Genomic DNA, 20,008 nt, shown 5'->3' with positions numbered 1-20,008 from the left:
AGGGTTTGAGGTGACTTTGGGAGCCAAAAAAAGCCTCAAGTACTCTGCCTGAATTTAAGGACACACATAACATTTGTACACATTTTAGGGGGTGTTGTGGGTAAAGCACTACAATGGAGCTGACAAAATTAATTGTTAAGGGACTAGGCTATAGGTGTATATGGGCCCAGGATAGCATGCTGGGGAGGTTAGTAAAGGCAAATATGCATGTAGGCCAAAAAAAGGAGCATTTAAAAAGTTTCCATCATGCATGAGGATAAAGGGGACATTCACAGCATATTCCAATCATGGTAATTAGGGAACGATGAAATACATACAATACATTAGCAAACATTAAATACATATAATGGGATGTTAAAGGATAAAACTTACCCTAATATAGTCAGTCCTTCTGCAGGACCTGAATGGTGGCAGAACAGGTCTCTGGAATAATGATCCCCAGAGTCTTGGGAGAGATGCCTGTAGAGAACTTGAGGTCCTGTAGACTTCTCCCAGTTACCAAGTACCGCAAGGTGGCGACTAGCCTCTGCTCTGGAGTGATGGCTTGCCGCATACAGGTGTCCTGCTTCATAATATAAGGGGTGAGCAAAGCCAGCAGACGGTGAAAAATGTGGTCCGTCATCCGAATAAAGTTCTTGAAATCATCAGAATTATTCTCCGGGATCTCACGAAGCAGAGGCATGTGCGAGAATTAGTCAAGCTGGAGTAACCAATTCTTGGTCCATGAACTCCTCCTCGCCCTGTTCATGGACTGGGCTTGGGTCAAAGTATAAACCCCAACACCAAGCCCCCCCACAGCACGAACTGTACGATGAATACGTACCCGCAACATGGTTTCAAAACAGTCGGCTGGTCAGAACAAACTTAACAGAACGCACTGAGGAACAGCAAGGCCTGTGAAGAGCGAGCTGAAAATCAGCAATGAGCGGACAACAACACACTGAAAAACACATACGAACTGACTGCATGTACTGAAAACCAGATACAAACCCACAAGCACAAACTGAACAGCAGTAAAACGATCTGAAAAAGCTGGAGTCTGAAAAGCGCAAATTGTCGCCATCCAAACTTCTACTAACACGAGATTAGCAGAAGTTGCCCAAAGGGTGGTGCAGTACTGAAAACCAGATACAAACCCACAAGCACAAACTGAACAGCAGTAAAATGATCTGAAAAAGCTGGAGTCTGAAAAGTGCAAATTGTCGCCATCCAAACTTCTACTAACACGAGATTAGCAGAAGTTGCCCAAAGGGTGGTGCAGTGTCTATTGAACTTCCTTTTTTTAGTACCGTTGTACGTGCTGTACATCACCGCACTCCTGTCTACTGCCCAGTCTGATGAGCTCCTGTCTGCTGCGCAGCCTGATGTGTTCCTGTCTGCTGCCCAGCCTGATGTGTTCCTGTCTGCTGCCCAGCCTGATGTGTTCCTGTTTGCTGCCGAGCCTGATGAGCCTCTGTCTGCTGCCCAGCCTGATGAGCCTTTGTCTGCTGCCCAGCCTGATGTGTCCCTATCTGCCCAGTCTGATGAGCCTCTGTCTGCTGCCCAGCCTGATGACCGTCTGCTGCCCAGCCTGATGAGCCTCTGTCTGCTGCCCAGCCCCATGGGCCTCTGTCAGCTGCCTAGCCCTATGAGCCTCTGTCTGCTGCCCAGCCTGATGAGCTTCTGTCTGCTGCCCAGCCAGATGAGCTTCTGTCTGCTGCCCAGCCAGATGAGCCTCTGTGTGCTGCCCAGTCTGATGTGTTCCTGTCTGATGCTCAGCCTGATGTGTTCCTGTCTGCTGCCCAGCCTTATGTGTTCCTGTCTGCTGCCCATCCTGATGAGCCTCTATCTGCTGCCCAGCCTGATGAGCCTTCATCTGCTGCCCAGCCTGATGAGCCTCTGTCTGCTGCCCAGCCCGATGAGCCTCTGTCTGCTGCCCAGCCCGATGAGCCTCTGTCTGCTGCCCAGCCCGATGAGCCTCTGTCTGCTGCCCAGCCCCATGAGCCTCTGTCTGCTGCCCAGCCAGATGAGCCTCTCTCTGCTGCCCAGCCAGATGAGCCTCTGTCTGCTGCCCAGCCTGAGAGCCTCTGTCTGCTGCCCATCCTGATGAGCCTCTGTCTGCTGCCTAGCCTGATGAGCCTCTGTCTGCTGCCCAGCCTGATGCGCCTCTGTCTGCTGCCCAGCCTGATGTGTTCCTGTCTGCTGCCCAGCCTGATGTGTTCCTGGCTGCTGCCCAGCCTGACGAGCCTCTGTCTGCTGCCCAGCCTGATGTGTTCCTGTCTGCTGCCTAGCCTGATGAGCCTCTGTCTGCTGCCCAGCCTGATGTGCTACTGTCTGCTGCCCAGCCCGATGTGCCACTGTCTGCTGCCCAGCCTGATGTGCCACTGTCTGCTGCCTAACCTGATGTGCCACTGTTTGCTACCCATCTTGATGTACCCGCGCCTGTTGCCCAGCTTGAAGTGCCCATGCCTACTGCCCAGCTCGATGACCAGCCATGAATCACATTGTATTTATTTCCGTGGTCACATTGTTTGTCCGAGTGATATCTCCTTTTGGACCTCTAGGTGGCCTTCTGAGCGCATTTGGGACGTCTGTGCATTGTGCGCTATGAATTTTGGGACGCACTGGCTGACCAATACGACTTCTGTCCATGCTGTATGACTAGCCAGGTTATTTGGGATTGGTCATACTTTAGCGTGTTGGAGAAGTCTGGCCGATTGAGCCTGTGTAATGGGACTGGCCTCCTATTTATAGTGAAGCTTGGATATCCCTATCCTTTTGGAGCACTCTGCACATATGTCTGTGCGCTCTGACTATGTGACCGACTGTGTGACTCCTGGTGAGGTCATGTGATGGGTTGTGTCCCTTTACCCATCCGGTCACATGCTTCATACACAGTATTGGTAGGGGCGGGCTTTTTACTGTTGTGGTCACATGACTCGCAGTGTAATTCAATACGAGTCACGCAACCTCACGTCCTTAGTCATGTGACATGTGCCCGGCTCCTCTCATTGGTGGATCACTCTGACATTGCCACACCCCTGCCCTGGGCGTGTTGCCCAGCGATGGTGTTTTGGCACCTTTCTTTCCGACATTCGGAACATGTGGGGTCTGTTGTGGGAGAGACTGCAGTTTTGGCGAGCTTCCCGGATTTTCATTTCTGGGTGGATGCCATGGGTGCGCTAGTATTCATGCTCCCCTACCTATATGGTCCTAGTATTATATGCTTTACATGGTGGAGGAGCCTTGGATGATTGACTTTCACTTCCGGTTGACATACCGGGGGTGGAGCTGTTCTCCTAATCTGTCACATGGCACATATGTTATTTTATATAAGTGAGCAATGTGGGGGAGCAATGCTATGCCCCAGTTGAAGTCCGTTTTGGATGAACGCGACAGGTCCACTAGGCTTGCTCCCCATATTGCTCTTTGTTTCTATTTTTACATTTATACTCTTGATCACTTTTTTATGTACACATTAACTTTTGATGTATTGCAATTTTAAATAAACTTCTCCAGTTTTGATCTGCACCATATGGAGCCTTTTCCTTTTTCTCCATTTCTTCTCCGGTTGGTTGAGCCTCCTTATACACATTCTGACCTTCTGAGGGTCAGCCCATTGAATGGAGGTTTGTTGTCACCACTGGAGAATCACAAGGATTTAGAAATCCTGCCTGCACTATCATCATTGAAGCCCGGTCGTATCCTGCCTGAAGTGATCCTTCTCTGCCTAAATCTACACCATGAGGCATTTGGCCCACATAAGCTCGATCAAACCACTATCGCTGGTAAGTGTGTCCACCACATCCGGTAAGAGTATTCATCTATTTCCTTATGACAGAGGATCGTTCTTCATCTTTACCGCTTCATTGTTAATCGCACCTTGTTTATCATCACTTTGATTGAAGATTCACCACTAGGGATGAGCCTAACACCCCCCGGTTCAGTTCGCATCCAGTACATGTGAACAGGCAAAGAATTTGTTCGAACAAGCGAACACCGTTAAAGTTCTATGGGACACGAACATGAATAATCAAAAGTGCTTATTTTTAAGGCTTATATGAAAGTTATTGTCATAAAAAGTGTTTGGGGACTCGGGTCCTGCCCCAGGGGACATGTATCAATGCAAAAAAAAGTTTTAAAAACGTCAGTTTCTTTGGGAGCGGTGATTTTAATAATGCTTAAAGTGAAACAATAAAAGTGTAATATTCCTTCAAATTTTGTACCTGGGGGGTGTCTATAGTATGCCTGTAAAGTGGCGCATGTTTCCCGTGTTTAGAACAGTCTGAGAGCAAAATGAAATTTCTAAAGGAAAAAAAGTAATTTATAAATACTCGTGACTATAATGAATTTTCAGTCCTGACAATGCGTATAAAAGTCATTGATAAAAACCAACATAGGATCCCCCCACAGGGGAAACCCAAACCAACATTTAAAAAAAAGGGGGTCCCCCCAAATTCCATACCAGGCCCTTCAGGTCTGGTATGGATATTAAGGGGAACCCCGCGCCAATTTCTTTTTTAAAAATGGCGTGGGGTCCCCCCAAAAATCCATACCAGACCCTTATCCGAGCATGCAACCTGGCAGGCCGCAGGAAAAGAGGGGGGGAGAGAGCCCCCCCTCCTGAACCGTACCAGGCCACATGCACTCAACATTGGGAGGGTGCTTTGGGGTAGCCCCCCAAAGCACCTTATCCCCATGTTGATGGGGAGAAGGGCCTCATCCTCACAACCCTTGCCCGGTGGTTGTGGGGGTCTGCGGGCGGGGGGCTTATCGGAATATGGAAGCCCCCTTTAACAAGGTGGCCCCCAGATCCTGCCCCCCATGTGAATTGATAATGGGGTACAAATGTACCCTACCATACCCTACCAAATGTACCATTTCACAAAAAAAGTGTTAAAAATGTTAAAAAGACAATAGCCAATTTTTGACAATTCCTTTATTAATGTCTTCTTCTTTTCCCGCTTCTTCTTCCATCTTCTTCTGTTCTTCCTTCGGTTTTCTTCTTCTTCCTCCATTTTGTTCTTCCCCCGCTTCTTCCTATGCTTCTTCTTTTGGTCTTCTCGTCCAGCATCTTCCTCTGGCTTCTTCTTCCCTGCTTAGTCTCCCACTGTCTGACGCTTCTGTTCATGTGACAGCTCTTATATAATGGAGACGCACTCTCTGGCGTACGGGGGCTTCCCTATGGCTTTCCCCATGGTGTCAGAGGGGGGCGGGGTCACCCGTTTACATAAACAGATGACCTTGTTGTACTTTGTGGACAATGTTTTACTTTGTGGACAATTTCTGTTGAACTTAAAAACCCTCACCAGCTCACCACAGTAAACATTGGTTTTTGAATATCACATTTAGCACTTAACAGTTTTTTCTACTGTTTTTAGCGTTACACTGTATTTTCTTTATTGTATATATTAATACACTGCCTGCACTGACTAAATATAGAGTAAACACTGAATATCAAGTCTATGCTAAATGCAAAGTTTATATATATATATATATATATATATATATATATATATATATATATATATTTACATATATATCAAATACACTACCACTAACTGAATAACCTGCCTACTTAATCTTACTCAAGCTATCTCTCTGTCCACGCCAACAATACTACACAGGGCTGCTATGTAAGCACCCTGCCTTTGGTCAATTATGGCTCTCTTAGCAGAGCGTACTGTGATTGGCCAAAGCATGCAGGTCAGGTGCATGCTTTGGCCAATCATCATAGAGCAATGCACTGCCTCTTGAATTTCCTGCAAATGCCCCATAATGTTCGCTGTTCTGCGAACAGGCAAACACCCGATGTTCGAGTTGAACTAATGTTCGACCTGAACATCGAGCTCATCCCTAGTGATCACATTCCCTCTGTTCTCAGCTGCATAAGAGCTGGGGGAAGGAGAAGCAGCAGTAAACTGAGCTTCCCAGTGAATGGTTGTGCAGGAGAGGTGTGACAAGTTTGATCATTGGAAGAGATGAGTTCCCAACACAGCTAGTGTGGTCAGTTTTTAGAAAGGATAGCAGGGGTACTGCCAGGGACACCAGGAATTTCACACAAAGGAAGCAATACAAAGAGAAGAGGATACTTTTCCACAGAAGTACATGGTAATGCAGACATATCTGGAATATGTAATGTTGGGGTAACAAACGCTTTAAATCACTAAACTCTTGTGTAATCTTTAACATTTTGCTATTTTACAAGTAATTTTTTATTTTTTTTTTAATCTGCAGCTCGCATCAAACTTTTAACTGCTCATCCTGTCATAAAGATTCTTATTCAGAAACTTTATGTTAATAGTTGACAATGCTTGTCCCTAGAAATATAGTATAGAGATCTGCTGCCCTCTATTGGTAGCCGTAATATCACAGTGTTATGTATAATCATATAATAGCATTTCCTGTCTCTGGGAGGTTGACTTTGAAAAATCCCAAAAGGAAGAGGTATCCTGGCCTCGCTGCTAAATCCAGACCAGAAAAGACAATTATTCGAGTAGTCCTATGTTCTGTTTAATTGTAGATGCCCATAGCTTCTCAAGTGTGTTTTTGAATATTTGTAACAGATTATCTCTGTCCTACTGTTATTAGCTCACATGAACAAAGCCAAGGTAGCTAGGTCTGTGCTAATGTACAGTATATAGTGTAGTGGTTTCCATTTAGTGTTTTAGTATTTAGTATTTTAGTAGGTGAACCTGTGTAAGGATTGAGAAACCTGAAATAGCAAACTGACTTTGTGGGCACACAATGAGAGGAAATCTTATATAAAAAATATATACTTTATTACAAAAGGATTAAAAAACTTAAAGACATACAAACATCACCCTATTCGGACATGGTCACCAGAAACACAATAAGGCAAACATAGAGGCTGGATCTCAAGGTAGAACTAAATACTTATAGAAATAATAGTATATGATAATAAGTTCTATACCTAGATCTGATCCAACATCGCCTCCAGATTTTCTTCTCAATGCATTTTGCAAAATAGTAGCTTCCTCAGGAGAATACTGGGCAGGTGCTGATATAAATGAAAATATAAACAAAAACAAAAAGAAAATATAAGTATCAAGAACAATAAGTATGTATATAAGCACAATAGTAATGAGACATTCATATACATCCAGGAGAATTGCACAAAACATAAAATATACAGGTACATAGGCTTGCCTGATGGACCTTGACTCCAAGGATGTGGGGATACCACATGGCAAAGATTGCTAATATTCTAAAGTAATTATAACCAGTAACAGGTTTGTAAGTATTTTTGATGGTCAATATACATATATGAATATACACATAGCTTTTGCTTATAGAAGGATAGGAGGAAGGCCATATATAGCTTTACCAGGGCCCACAGTTACAGTTATCTAGAATAAATAATTCCAAATGAGGACCATCCCAGATCAAAGGAGTACAAATCCATATCTGTCATACGAATAGTTTAATATCTCTTACCCAGGGCTTTTTTTCTCAGAGAATAGGTGCAGGAACTCCCCCCTTCTAAGTTCCCCCTTGTCTATGCACCCTGCACTCTTCTGAGCACCGTCCCTTGGTCCCACCCCCTACCCACCTCCCAGTACTGGATCGAGTATCATTTTGTGGTGCTACATAATTTGTATGGAATTTGCTCTTATCTAATAACAAGAAAATCAGTAAAATAGTTCCCCCGAAAGCCAGCAACAATAGATTCCCCAGAACAATATAACCCACCCCAGCAACAATAGATCCTTCACACAACAATAGACTCTCCCCAACAACAATGGACCCCACCCCAGCAACAATGGACCCCACCCCCAGCAAAAATAGGTCCCCTCAGCAACAATAAGATCCAACCCTAGCAACAATAGATTACTAACGCAACAATAGACTCCCCTAGTAGCAATGGTCCCCACCCCAGCAACAATAGACCTTACCACAGCAACAACAGATCCCTCGCACAACAATAGACACCCCCAGTAACAATGGACCCCACCCTAGCAACAATAGACCCCAACCACACACACACACACACAGTAACAATGGACCACCCACGACAAAATACCACCCCCGGCAACATTAGACCCATCAGCAGCAACAACAGCTCTCCCAGCTGCCAGCATCAATAGACCCATCAGCATACAGCAGCAATAGACCTCTCCCTCAATAGTAGATTCCTATCAGCGACATAAGACCCCAGCAACAATAGATCCCCCACGAACAACAATAGACCCTCACACAAAAACAGATATCCACCAGTAACAATAGACCCCCCAGCAGCTAGCATCAATAGACCCGCCAGTACACCCCACATCCCTTACATACATTTAGTGCTGGAGGTGCCGGAACTGTGTTCCCCCACGTTCCCGCTGAAAGAAAGCTCTGCTCTTACCTAATGTTTTTTGGACATATGGGCCATTCAATAAAGCTTTATTAAAAGTGTATTCATTGCAGGGCCTTCAAAGGACTGTATTTTATCAAATAGATAAATCTTACCATAGATGTGATATATATTTGTAATAGGGTGTTGGGTAGGTGCATCTATTAGATAAAGGGATCACTCATTGGTAAAGGTAACCAGCATCTATAAAAAATGAATTTCAAAACAATGTGTAAGGGACCCATGTCCAATTACCGTAAATATTTTATATTCAACGCTTAACGGATGTACTGATCACCCACATCACAGAAGATTATCTGAGATTGCATAATTAGGAAGACCTATCAATGAGGCCAAGCATTTAACGCCTTGTCAGAAGAAGGCGTCTGTGAAAATATCAACAAACAGCCAATATAATAAGTATATATGATGTAGAGAGGAGTATCAAGATACTAAAAGATAGTTTCTTATTCATGTGGCTTACCTCTGCTTTTCACTCTGAACAGTTGTGTGTATCTGCTTATATTGTGCCCCTTGACGCCAAAAATGTATAACGGTGCATACCCGATGTCAGAAGTGCCGTCACGCCATGTCCGCATCATCATTCCTGCCACAAGCGCCCATTGCCACAGTACAGCCAGTGAGAGCGGGGAGGGATGGAAATGTTAGGGGAAGAGGTTAGGAACAGTGCGAGGCTGAGCGGAAATGACATGACACAGAGACGTTCATGTCCTGGCGCATGCGCCGTGCCATCTGCTAATGGAGTAAACACTCCCAATGAGGGGGACATACAAATCCTTGCCTAAAAGCAGCATAATCGGCGCAAAAATGGCAACAAACCCAGCGAGCCCATAGATCCAAACCAATGTTCCAATGCTGCAGATTTGACAACACAGTTGTTGCCAGAATGTATAAGATTTACATGACGTCCTACTGGCTTTGGCAGTTGATTGCTATTGATATAATATACATGGTCTTTTATTCTACGCCAAAAGGCACGTTTAGTTTTGCCCACATAGAAATGTCCACATTCGCAAAACATAATTGTACACCACACCAACTGTCTGACAGTTGAAATGGGACAAGTACATTGTGCAATTTTCAAAGATCCAGGGACAAAACGTACATGAGTTACATTACCATGTCCCTCTTGATTCTCCATTTTCTCTAGCTGAATCTACAGAGTGACTATGTGTGAGCCTGTCCCTTAGTGATCTTGCTTGCCTAAAAGTAATGTTTGGTTTCACACCAGTGTATTTTTGAAGAATAGAATCATTAGTAAGTAAATACCAATGCTTGTTCAGTATTTCCCCCACACAAGAGTGTTGATGATCAAGTGATTATAACACTGATAGTATCATCTTCTGTTTGCCTGACTCCTCTAGACAGAACTTCTTGTCTACTCTGTTTGAGTGCTCTTTTGAAAGCCTTTTTCAATGATGTTTTAGAATATCCATGATTGGTTAACCTCTCTCCTAGTCGGGTCAGCTTCCTGTTTAAACAGATTATCATCTGAACATGTCCTACACAGTCTGAGATATTGTCCATAGGGGATACTATTGATAAGAGGTGCAGGGTGAATTCTACTAGCATGTAGTAGAGTGTCCCCTGCTGTCTTCTTGCAGTACAGGGTAGTGCTGATACTTCCATAATTTTCAATCATGACAGTTGTATCCAGAAATAGGATTGATTGTTTACTCTGATGCATGGTAAACTTCAAGTTACATATATTATGGCCCAATTCAAGCATAAAGATAGCCAGTTCAACAGTGGAACCGGTTCACAACATCAGGACATCGTCTAAATAACAATTTCACATGAGGATGTAACCTCGGTATTTGAAATATCTCTCACCCGAAAACACACTTCATTCCCACCCCCCCAGCTACAGATTGGCATACGATGTGGCACAGGAGGTCCCCGTCACCACCCCGTGCACCTGGAAGTAGTGAGAATCATTGAAGGTGAATATGTTACATGTAAGAATGTGCTCAAGGATAGAGAGAATGAACTTGGGAAAAGGACCATGAGTCCTGTGTTCTTTCACTTAGAAATTCTTGCATGACTGATATGCCCGAGGAATGTGGAATGCTACTGTATAATGCTTCAATATCAATGGCTATCAGGAGGTACGTGGAGATTCTCTAGGTGTTGTAAGAGATCTGGTGTATCCTGTACATATGACAGAAGTGACATGACATGGGGGGATATATTTGTCAACCAATTGGCTGGTCAATTCCGTTCAGGGACAATTGCCTTATATGACTGGCCTCCCTGGGGGGGGGGGGGCAGTTTTTATGGACCTTTTGCAGGGAATAAAGGTAGAAATTGATGGCTGTTTGATGAGAAGGGGCTCATATGGATCTTTGGTAATGACACCTTGATGATATGCGTCCTAGATGAGTAAATGAAACTCATCCTGGACTTCGGCAGAGATCTTTTTGTACCAACCCTCATTCTCTAGGATCCTGTCACACATGGCAACATATTGAACTTTGTCCAAAGGTTTTATAATGATTCCTTCATGTGAGCAAAGCTTCTGCAAGGCTTTTTTCTAAATAGGGGAAAAGTTGTCTACATTATGGGGGTAGATTTGTAATTTCTCAATTTCTTTTGTAACCTGTGTGACAAAAGCCCCGATATTGGGATTAGTTTGTAGAGAAGGAAGATTATCTGATTTCTTTTTCAATAATGTACAGGAAGTGATATCTCCATGAACATTGGGATTCACATCCATGTCTAGATTGTTGAATCTGTGACTGCTGCTCATGTCTTTCCTTTGCTTCTAGAAGGTCAGTTAAATCTTTTAATGCCCGAAAGTCCCTTACTAAGAAGGTGCACCTTTGGAATTGGATGTATTTATGCGTAAACTATATAAAGCTCTCAAAGGCCTATATTGGCATTATAAATTTTTGACATGCTATATTGATGAGGATATTAACCCTAGTGGCTTAAGAATTCAAATATTTCCAAATTTACACAATATGTCCCAAGTTTTTAAAAACGTATGGGATTTAAATTTACAAAAATGCACTGAAAATGATGGAGCTATTTGCAGAATATATGAAAAACATCAAAGAGGTAGATGAAGAGATTAAACAGCTATACTCACAAAACAAATTATTATACTCACATCCCCAATAGAGCCTTAAAAATAAAGAATTAAGTAAACATCTTGAACAATTCAATTCAGAATTGATCAAGAATAAAGAACAAAAATTTGCTAGAGACAAAATTGCATTTGCTAATCACCAATCCTATAGATCAGGGGTAGGGAACCTCGGCTCTCCAGCTGTTTTGAAACTACAAATCCCATCATCCCTCTGCCTCTAGGAGTCATGCCTGTGATTGTTAGGGTCTTGCAATGTCTCATGGGATTTGTAGTTTTAAAATAGCTGGAGAGATGAGGTTCCCTACCCCTGCTATAGATGGTCATCACAAAATCCAAGACGGTCTTGAGGTTGGAGGCAAGGAGCACAGGAATCTAGAAATCCGAATGAACAAGAAGTTAGAGACTCTGATTCTTCTAATGCATCTAACAACTCTCGTTTTTCACAAAGTATGGCCAAATCATATGGGAGGATTCGCAGCCCCCAAAATAAATCCTTCAATCACAGTAACGAGATGGTAAGAAAAGGCTCCTCGATGATCCGCACCCGGGGGGATGCACACGGTAACACTCGGCCAAAGCCCAATGAGGAGGGTCCTAGCACTTCCACTAATAGACCAACCACACAAATAAGCAAGCATTATGACAGGGGTGACCATAAGGTTGCACTATCTTCTTCTCTATCTGGTACACCTACAGCATTGTTTTTTTCCAGGACCAAAGAAGGGGGCCCCTCCACAAAAGAAAGAAAACTGAGCAAAAACATGGATCAAGTTGTGGTCAAAGCCACATAAGGGATACAATCCTAAATGTGATCAATTTGTCATCTTACAAATTGACCCAGGCAGAAATTGAAGTTGAAGAGTCAGATAAACAGAGGATGATAGTACCGGGGTTATAATCACTTATAACCGTTAACACTCTTGTGTGCGGGAAATACTGAACAAGCATTTGTATTTACTCACTAATGATCCTATTCTTCAAAAATACACTGGTGTGAAACCAAACATTACTTTCAGGTGAGCAAGATCACTAAACGTGCCTTTTGGAGTAGAATAAAAGACCATGCATATTATATCCATAGCAATCTATTGTAAAGTCCAATAGGATGCCATGTAAATCTTATGCATTCTGGCAACAACAGTGTTGTCAAATTTGCAGCATTGGAACATATGTCAAAAGACCTGCGAGGAGGAGATCATGACAAAAAGATCTTACAAAGGGAAATGTGTTGGATCCATACCCTGGTGGCTACTTTGCCTCCAGGGTTGAATGATGCTATGAGCAAGGGTGGACTGACAACTCTTGGGGCCCCCGGGCAATAGGAGATTATGGGGCCCCAGGCAATCCAAGTTCATACAATCACACAGAATACACATATATGTTTCCATTGGCTGAGAAGGTATTGGAGAGGTGGGGCATCTATAATCTTGGGATTTTCAGACCAAAAGGATGTTGGTAAGGGACATTTCAGAGACAGATGTAAAAAAAAGCACAGATTTTTACATACTGTCCCTGGTTTTACTGAGGCTGGCAACCCTGATGGGGCCCCCTAGTGGCTCGGGGCCCTCGGGCAGTGCCCGAGTGGCCCAATGGTCAGTCCGCCCCTGGCTATGAGTTATAACCACTTTCAGACCGGACCATTTTGCTGGCTTAACACCAGACCACTTTTTGCGATTCGGCACTGTCGCTTTAACTGACAATTGTGCAGGCATGCGACGTGGCTCCCAAACAAAATTGAGGTCCTTTTTTCCCAAAATAGAGCTTTCTTTTGGTGGTATTTGATCACCCCTGCGGTTTTTGCTTTTTGCGCTATAAATAAAAAAGTGACAATTTTGAAAAAAACACATTATTTTTAACTATACTATTGCTATAATAAATATCCATAACATTTTTTTTCCTCAGATGAGGCCAATACATATTCTTCCACATATTTTTGGTAGAAAAATCGTAATAAGCGATTATTGATTGGTTTGCACAAAATTTATAGCGTTTACAATATAGGAGATAGTTTTATGGCATTTTTCTTAATAATTTTTTTTTACTAGTAATGGCAGCGATCAGTGATTTTTATTGTGACTGCGACATTATGGCGGACACATCGGACATTTTTCACACATTTTTGGGACCATTGTCATTTATACAGCAATCAATGCTATACAAATGCACTGATTCCTGTGTAAATGGCACTGGCAGTGAACGAGTTAACCAGGGGGTGGCAGTGTAGGGGTTACGTGTGTCCTAGGGGAGTGTTACTAACTGTGGGGGGCTGGGCTGTGTGTTAGTGAACACTGATCTCTTCTCTGGTGCACACGCGATGGCAGGGCGGCAATTTCAAATGGACGTACCTGTACGCCAATTTGCCAATTTGCCTGCCCGTGCCATTCTGCCAACGTACATTGTCGTGCGCTGGTCGGGAAGGGGATATGCCTTTCCTATATTGCTGGATACATGCATATGGATATATGTGATATGATTTGTGAGCCTGTTTAAACCTTCTTTGCCTATATATTATCTTTGCACTAGCTCTAAATATGCCTGTTATTACATGCCATACAGATGGTTGGCATACTTGCTACTGGTTTCCTTTATGTGTCTGTGTTGTTTTGGCTTGTCCCATATATATTGCTATGCTTGCTTGATGGTCCTATTTTGCACTCTAATATAACCTTCTTCTTAGCAGTTATGGGGACCTTCCTCCCGGGTCTGTGCACCATATATAGAGGGAATTGTCTGCTAGTTGTGGGCTTATTGATGCCTTTAGACTGATGCTGCAAGGTGTGGTATTGATATTTGGGTTTATCCTATCATGAAGCTTAGGTGCAGTGGAGAGAGGTGAATGGGGGTTCTGTGGTTTAGAACTATCAGCACGTTGGGTTTGTTGCCTTTTTTGCACCGATTATGCTGCTTTTAGGCACGGATGTGTATGTCCCCCTCATTGGGAGTGTTTACTCCGTTAGCAGATGGCATGGCGCATGCGCCAGGATGTGGATGTCTCAGCGTCATGTCATTTCTGCCCATCCTCTCACGGTTGCCAACCTCTTCCCCATACATTTCCACTCTCCACACTCTCACTGGCCGTACTTTGGCAATGGGTGCTTGTGCGACGTGGTGTGATGGTGCTTCTGACGTCGGGTCCGCGCCATCATGCATTTTTGGCACCAAAGGGCACAATATAAGCAGGTACACACAACTGCCTCTCTGACAAGCTGCGGGGACACTTGCACCATTCACAGTAAGAAGCAGAGGTAAGCCACATAAATATGAAACAATTTTTTAGTATCTTGATACTCCTCTCCACACCATATATACTTATTATATTGGCTGTTTGTTGATATTTCCACAGACACCTTCTCCCGACAAGGCTTTAAATGCCTGGCCTCATTGATAGGTCTTCTTAATTAAGCAATCCCACATAATCTTCTGTGAGGTGGGTGATCAGTATATCTCTTAATTAAGCATTGAATATAAAATATTTACGGTAATTGGACATTAGTCCCTTACACATTGTTTTGAAAATCATTTTTTTAGATGCTGGTTACTTTTACCAATGAGTAATCACTTTATCTAATAGATACCAACACCCTATTAGAAATATATATCACATCTATGGTAAGCTTTATCTATTTTATATAATACAGCACTTTGAAGGGCCTGTAATGAATACACTTGTAATAACACTAATAATATATATATATATATATATATATATATATATATATATATATCATAGGTATTGAGTTTGGCATCCAGTTATACACATTCTTAACCATATACTCCTTCCTGCTTCTCAGAGCTTTATTGTATGGCCCATATGTCTAAAAACCCATTAGGTAAAAGATATTAGACAATTCATATGACAGATAAGGATTTGTACTCCTTTGATCTTGGATGGTCCTCATTTGGAATTATTTATTCTAGATACACATGTAACTGAGGGCCCTGGTGGGCCCTGGTGAAGCTATATATGGTCTTCCTCCTATCCATCTGTAGCACTTACCCCCGAAGGAGCTGCTGGTTTTGATTGGGCCTGCACTCTACCTAGAAACCCCACTGTCTTGACTCAATCCCCTTGGCACAGCTGTGGTGCAATGTAATACAGTACAATATACAACAATGCAAAGTACCTGTATTGTACCATCAGGATCCACTGGCTCCACCTGGTGAGGAAAAACAGTACGCCACACAACTGGATATTTAACCAGAAATATTGTTTACTGTAAAATATTTCAATAGGTGGTTACAGTAATTGTGCTGTCATCCCAACGTAGGATGTCAGTACAATATAAATCAACAGACAATTACAATATGAAAGATATATATATATATATATATATATATATATATATATATATATATATATATATATATATATATATATATATATATATATATATTCTATGTATCTAAACCTGGGAGCTCCTGCTACTTTAAAGTTATATGTGAGGCCTCACTTAAAGTACTCTCTCCTGTATCTTCATTCTTTGCTAGCTAGAGATGACTCCTCTGATATTTGTAATCCAAAAGGTAGGTAAGAGTTAGCTTAAGGTACTCCAGGTATAACTCCAAGAACTTATACACAATGTTTGGGCACTAAAGTGAAGTAGGCTTCAAGCCTGCTCAATGTCAGTTGCTCTGTTACGCCTCCGTGAAACAACAGGTTCCAGCGAGGCCTGTAAATGAGTCTAACTGTGTACAGCAAATTAATAATCGGTGGGCTGTAACCCGCTCACCAACTGGATTGGAGTTCTGTGTGACGACTTTGATCTGGCAACTGTAGCTTGCTTCTGTATCAGCTGGGCAGATGCTCTTTGTCACTCCGCTGACTGGATCTGGTCCTCCGATACTCTGATAAGCGTCTCTGGGCCTCATCAATCTGATCACCAGCTCTCAGGCTCTGTCAGGTCACCTCACAAATGCGAGCAGTCTGGCGCTCAACAATAGCTGTTAGTTGCTGCCACTCAGGACACCCCTCCACCGATCCGCACAGGCAGGTAACGTGGTCCCAAGTGACCTAAAATGACCGCTGCTGTCCTTTATATCCCCTACCCAGCATGCACTGTGTAAGAGAGTGTTCATGGGTAGGTCACACACAGACTCCTGGGTAACGAGGTCAACCTTCAGAATCCAAAACAAACAGTCACTTCCTTTACAAGTCTTTAGGTTGCTCTGTGGTAAATGATAAGCAGGTGTGTTACCCATATTTGGCCACTAGATGGCTCTAGTGCGAAACCACAGTAATGTCCATATACCTCACATTAAAGCATGTATAATCACATCAATAAACCATGACATCAGCGCTATACACTCCCCCTGCTTTAACTCTTTGGTCCCCAAAGAGGCTCAAATTGCTGGCTCTATCCTGTATCTTAGCATCTATACGATCATACAGTACAGACAGAGGAGCTTCCGACCAGTTGTCATATGGTGAGGAGCTATCCTGTGCACTCACAGCTGATACTACCATATCTTGTACAGATGTGCCAAGGGGTAAGGTGGGGCTGTCCCCTACTGAATCAGTAGTAGAGGGACCAGGCAGTTCAGAGTTTCTTTTGCTGACAAACTGCGAGGCTTCAGAGCATTCACCCAATGTATCTTAAGTCAGTCTGTGAGGCGGGCGAATGTCTCTCTTTGCTCTTGGTACTCTCGGGGTTTCCATTTCCTTCTGGCAAGTATCTTCAACCTCTTCCTCAATGTCTGCAGATGGGGAGCCGTTTGAAGTACTAAGCTCCTCTGTAGGATAAGTTGTTGGTACAAATTCCGGAGCCTCCGCTCTGAGAGTCCCATCAGTTTCTTCTCCCACCTCTGAAGAGACGTCAGAATCTACTTCTAAAGTTTCTGTAGCCCACAACCAACTCATTTCTACTTCTTCATATTCCTCTGCAGAAGGCACAGGCTGATATCTGGTTGTTGGCCTGCTCACGTCAGTGGATGAGGATGAGGGTTCCTCCTCTGTACTTATCCTAACTGCTTCAGTGAGGGGCAAGAGGTGATTCCTGTGCCAGGTCTTCACTGGTCCAGTGTTTCCTTCTGGCTTTATCTCATATACTGGGAATCCTGGAAGCTTTTTGCACACAACATAAGGCTGCAACCTCCAGCGCTTAGCCAACTTATGTTTGCCTGGAATGCCTAGATTCCTTAGTAGAACCCAATCATCTGGTTGAAGATCTTGGACTCTCACTTTCAGTTCAAAGTTCCTCTTGTTCTGATTCTCCCTGGAGTTCGATGTGGCTTTGGCCTGTTCATAAGCAATTTTTTAATTCCTCCTCAGCCTATCCACATATCCTCTATGGGAGGTCTCTGGGGTGTGATCCAGGGAGGTTCCAAAAGCCAGATCCACTGGTAGTCGGGCTTCACGGCTGAACATCAGTCGATAGGGTGAATACCCAGTGGCATCACTTTTGGTGCTGTTGTAGGCATGGACCAGTGCCACAATGTGTCTACTCCATTGGGGCATTTGCTCTGCTGTTAAAGTTCCCAACATATTCAGGAGGGTCCTGTTGAACCTCTCTGGCTGAGGGTCCCCTTGTGGGTGATAAGGAGTGGTCCTGGACTTCTGTATGCCTAGTAAATCCAGCAGCCTTTTATCAACCTGCTCTCAAAGTCTCTGCCTTGGTCTGAATGTATCCTTCGAGGTAAGCCATAATGAATGAAAAACTTTTCAACAAGAGTCTTTGCCACTGTGGTTGCCTGCTGGTCTCTAGTGGGAAATGCCTGGGCATAATGGGTGAAGTGATCTGTCACCACTAAGATGTCCCCTTGCCTACTTAGGTCTGATTCTAAGCAGAGAAAGTCTATGCAAACTAAGTCCATTGGGCCCTGACTCTCCAGATGGCCCATTGGGGCAGCCCTTTGAGGCAATGCCTTCTGCTGTATGCACCTGAGGCAAGAATGGCAGTAACTCTCCACTTCTTTCCTCACGTAGGGCCAGTAGAATTCTGTCCTTTACTAACTGGAGGGTCATTTCTGCTCCCAAATGGCCATGGTGGCCATGTAGGGCAATCAATACTCTCTCTCTGTGCTTTTCCGGCAAGAACAACTGCCACTTCTCTTCTGGATCATCGGAGGGGCCCCTTCGGTAGACCACCCCCTGTTGTAATTGCAACCGATCCCATTCCTTCAAGAGCAGCCGGACTTCTTTACTGGAACTCTTCTTCAGTACCTCAGACTCTTTGTGTTCCAGTGCCTTTAGCACCATTCCGCACAATAGGTCTTCCTCTTGATCTCCCCTGAGATCCTTCCTGGATAGCTTGGGAAGACCTTCTTGCACAACCTGGGAGACATTGCAATAGCACCTGGGGACCCCCACTGAGGACACCCCTATTTCTTCGGCTCTGGGCCCACCTATTCCGGATTGACTGGTCCCTTCACACAGGGCCCTTACCCCTTCTGGGGTAAGCAGAGTCCAGTCTCCTGAGGGATCTTGAGGGTCGTGGGGCCTTCTGGACAGAGCATCCGCATCTCGGTTACCAGCTCCTGGTCTGTACTTCAGGCTGAAGGTAAATGCCAAAAGAGTGGCTAGCCACCTGTGACCAGTGGCGTCCAGCTTCCAAGTGGTGAGCAAGTATGTAAGGGGGTTGTTGTCCGCCTTCACTACAAATTCAGCCCCGTACAGGTAGTCCTTCAGTTTGTCCACCACTGCCCACTTCAGAGCCAGAAATTCAAGCTTGTGAGTTGGATAGTTTTTTTCAGCGGAATCAAACTTCTGCTCACAATTGATCACAGATGTCCTTTATGCTCCTGGTAGAGCACCCCTCCTAGGCCATCTCGGCTGGCATCTACGTGTAGTTCATGAGGCTTGGCAGGATTGACATAGGTTAAGACTGGAGCAGTGGTAAGGCTTCCCTTCAGCTGTCTGAAGGCTTTTTCACATTCTGGAGTCCACTGGTCCTGGATAGACACTTTCTTTTTCCTGGGCCCTTCTTTCGGCCTTGCTGACTGATCTGGGTTTTCATTGGCCTTCTCCTGATTCTTCAGAAGCTCAGTGAGTGGGTGGGCTATCTTTGCGAACCCTTCCACAAACCTTCTATAGTAGGAGCAGAATCCTAGAGCCGCGTACACACGGGCGGACTGTATGGCCTACTTAGTCCGTCATACAATCCGACGGACAGTCCGTCCTACTTTCGAATGAACGGACTTGACCACACATGGATGCACAAACAGTCCGTCGAAAGCTTGCACGATGACGTGTACAGCACGTACGACGGGACTAGAAATAGGAAGTCCAATACACAGCAATGCAACCTTTCGCCGTGTAAATCCTTTCTGAGCATGCGTCATTCTTAGTCCGTTGAACTAGCCTACTGACGAGCGGATTGTCCGCTGAAACCAAAGTATGACGGACAGAATTTCGAAAAATCCGAAATACTTAGTACGCCAGACTGCACGCTGAAAAAGTCCGCTGAAGCCCACACACGAGCGGACTGTCCGCTGAAATGTATTTCGACGGACTAAGTAGGCCATACAGTCCGCCCGTGTGTACGCGGCCTAAGAATGACCTGAGTTCAGTTACGTTGGTAGGCCTGGGTCAAGAAGTGACAGCTTCTAACTTCTTGGGATCA

Source organism: Lithobates pipiens, unplaced genomic scaffold, assembly GCF_037356315.1.
Source record: "Lithobates pipiens isolate NorthernLeopardFrog02 unplaced genomic scaffold, aLitPip1_a1.2 Scaffold_10, whole genome shotgun sequence".
Lineage (NCBI taxonomy): Eukaryota > Metazoa > Chordata > Amphibia > Anura > Ranidae > Lithobates > Lithobates pipiens.
Note: the sequence above shows the minus strand (reverse complement) of the source record.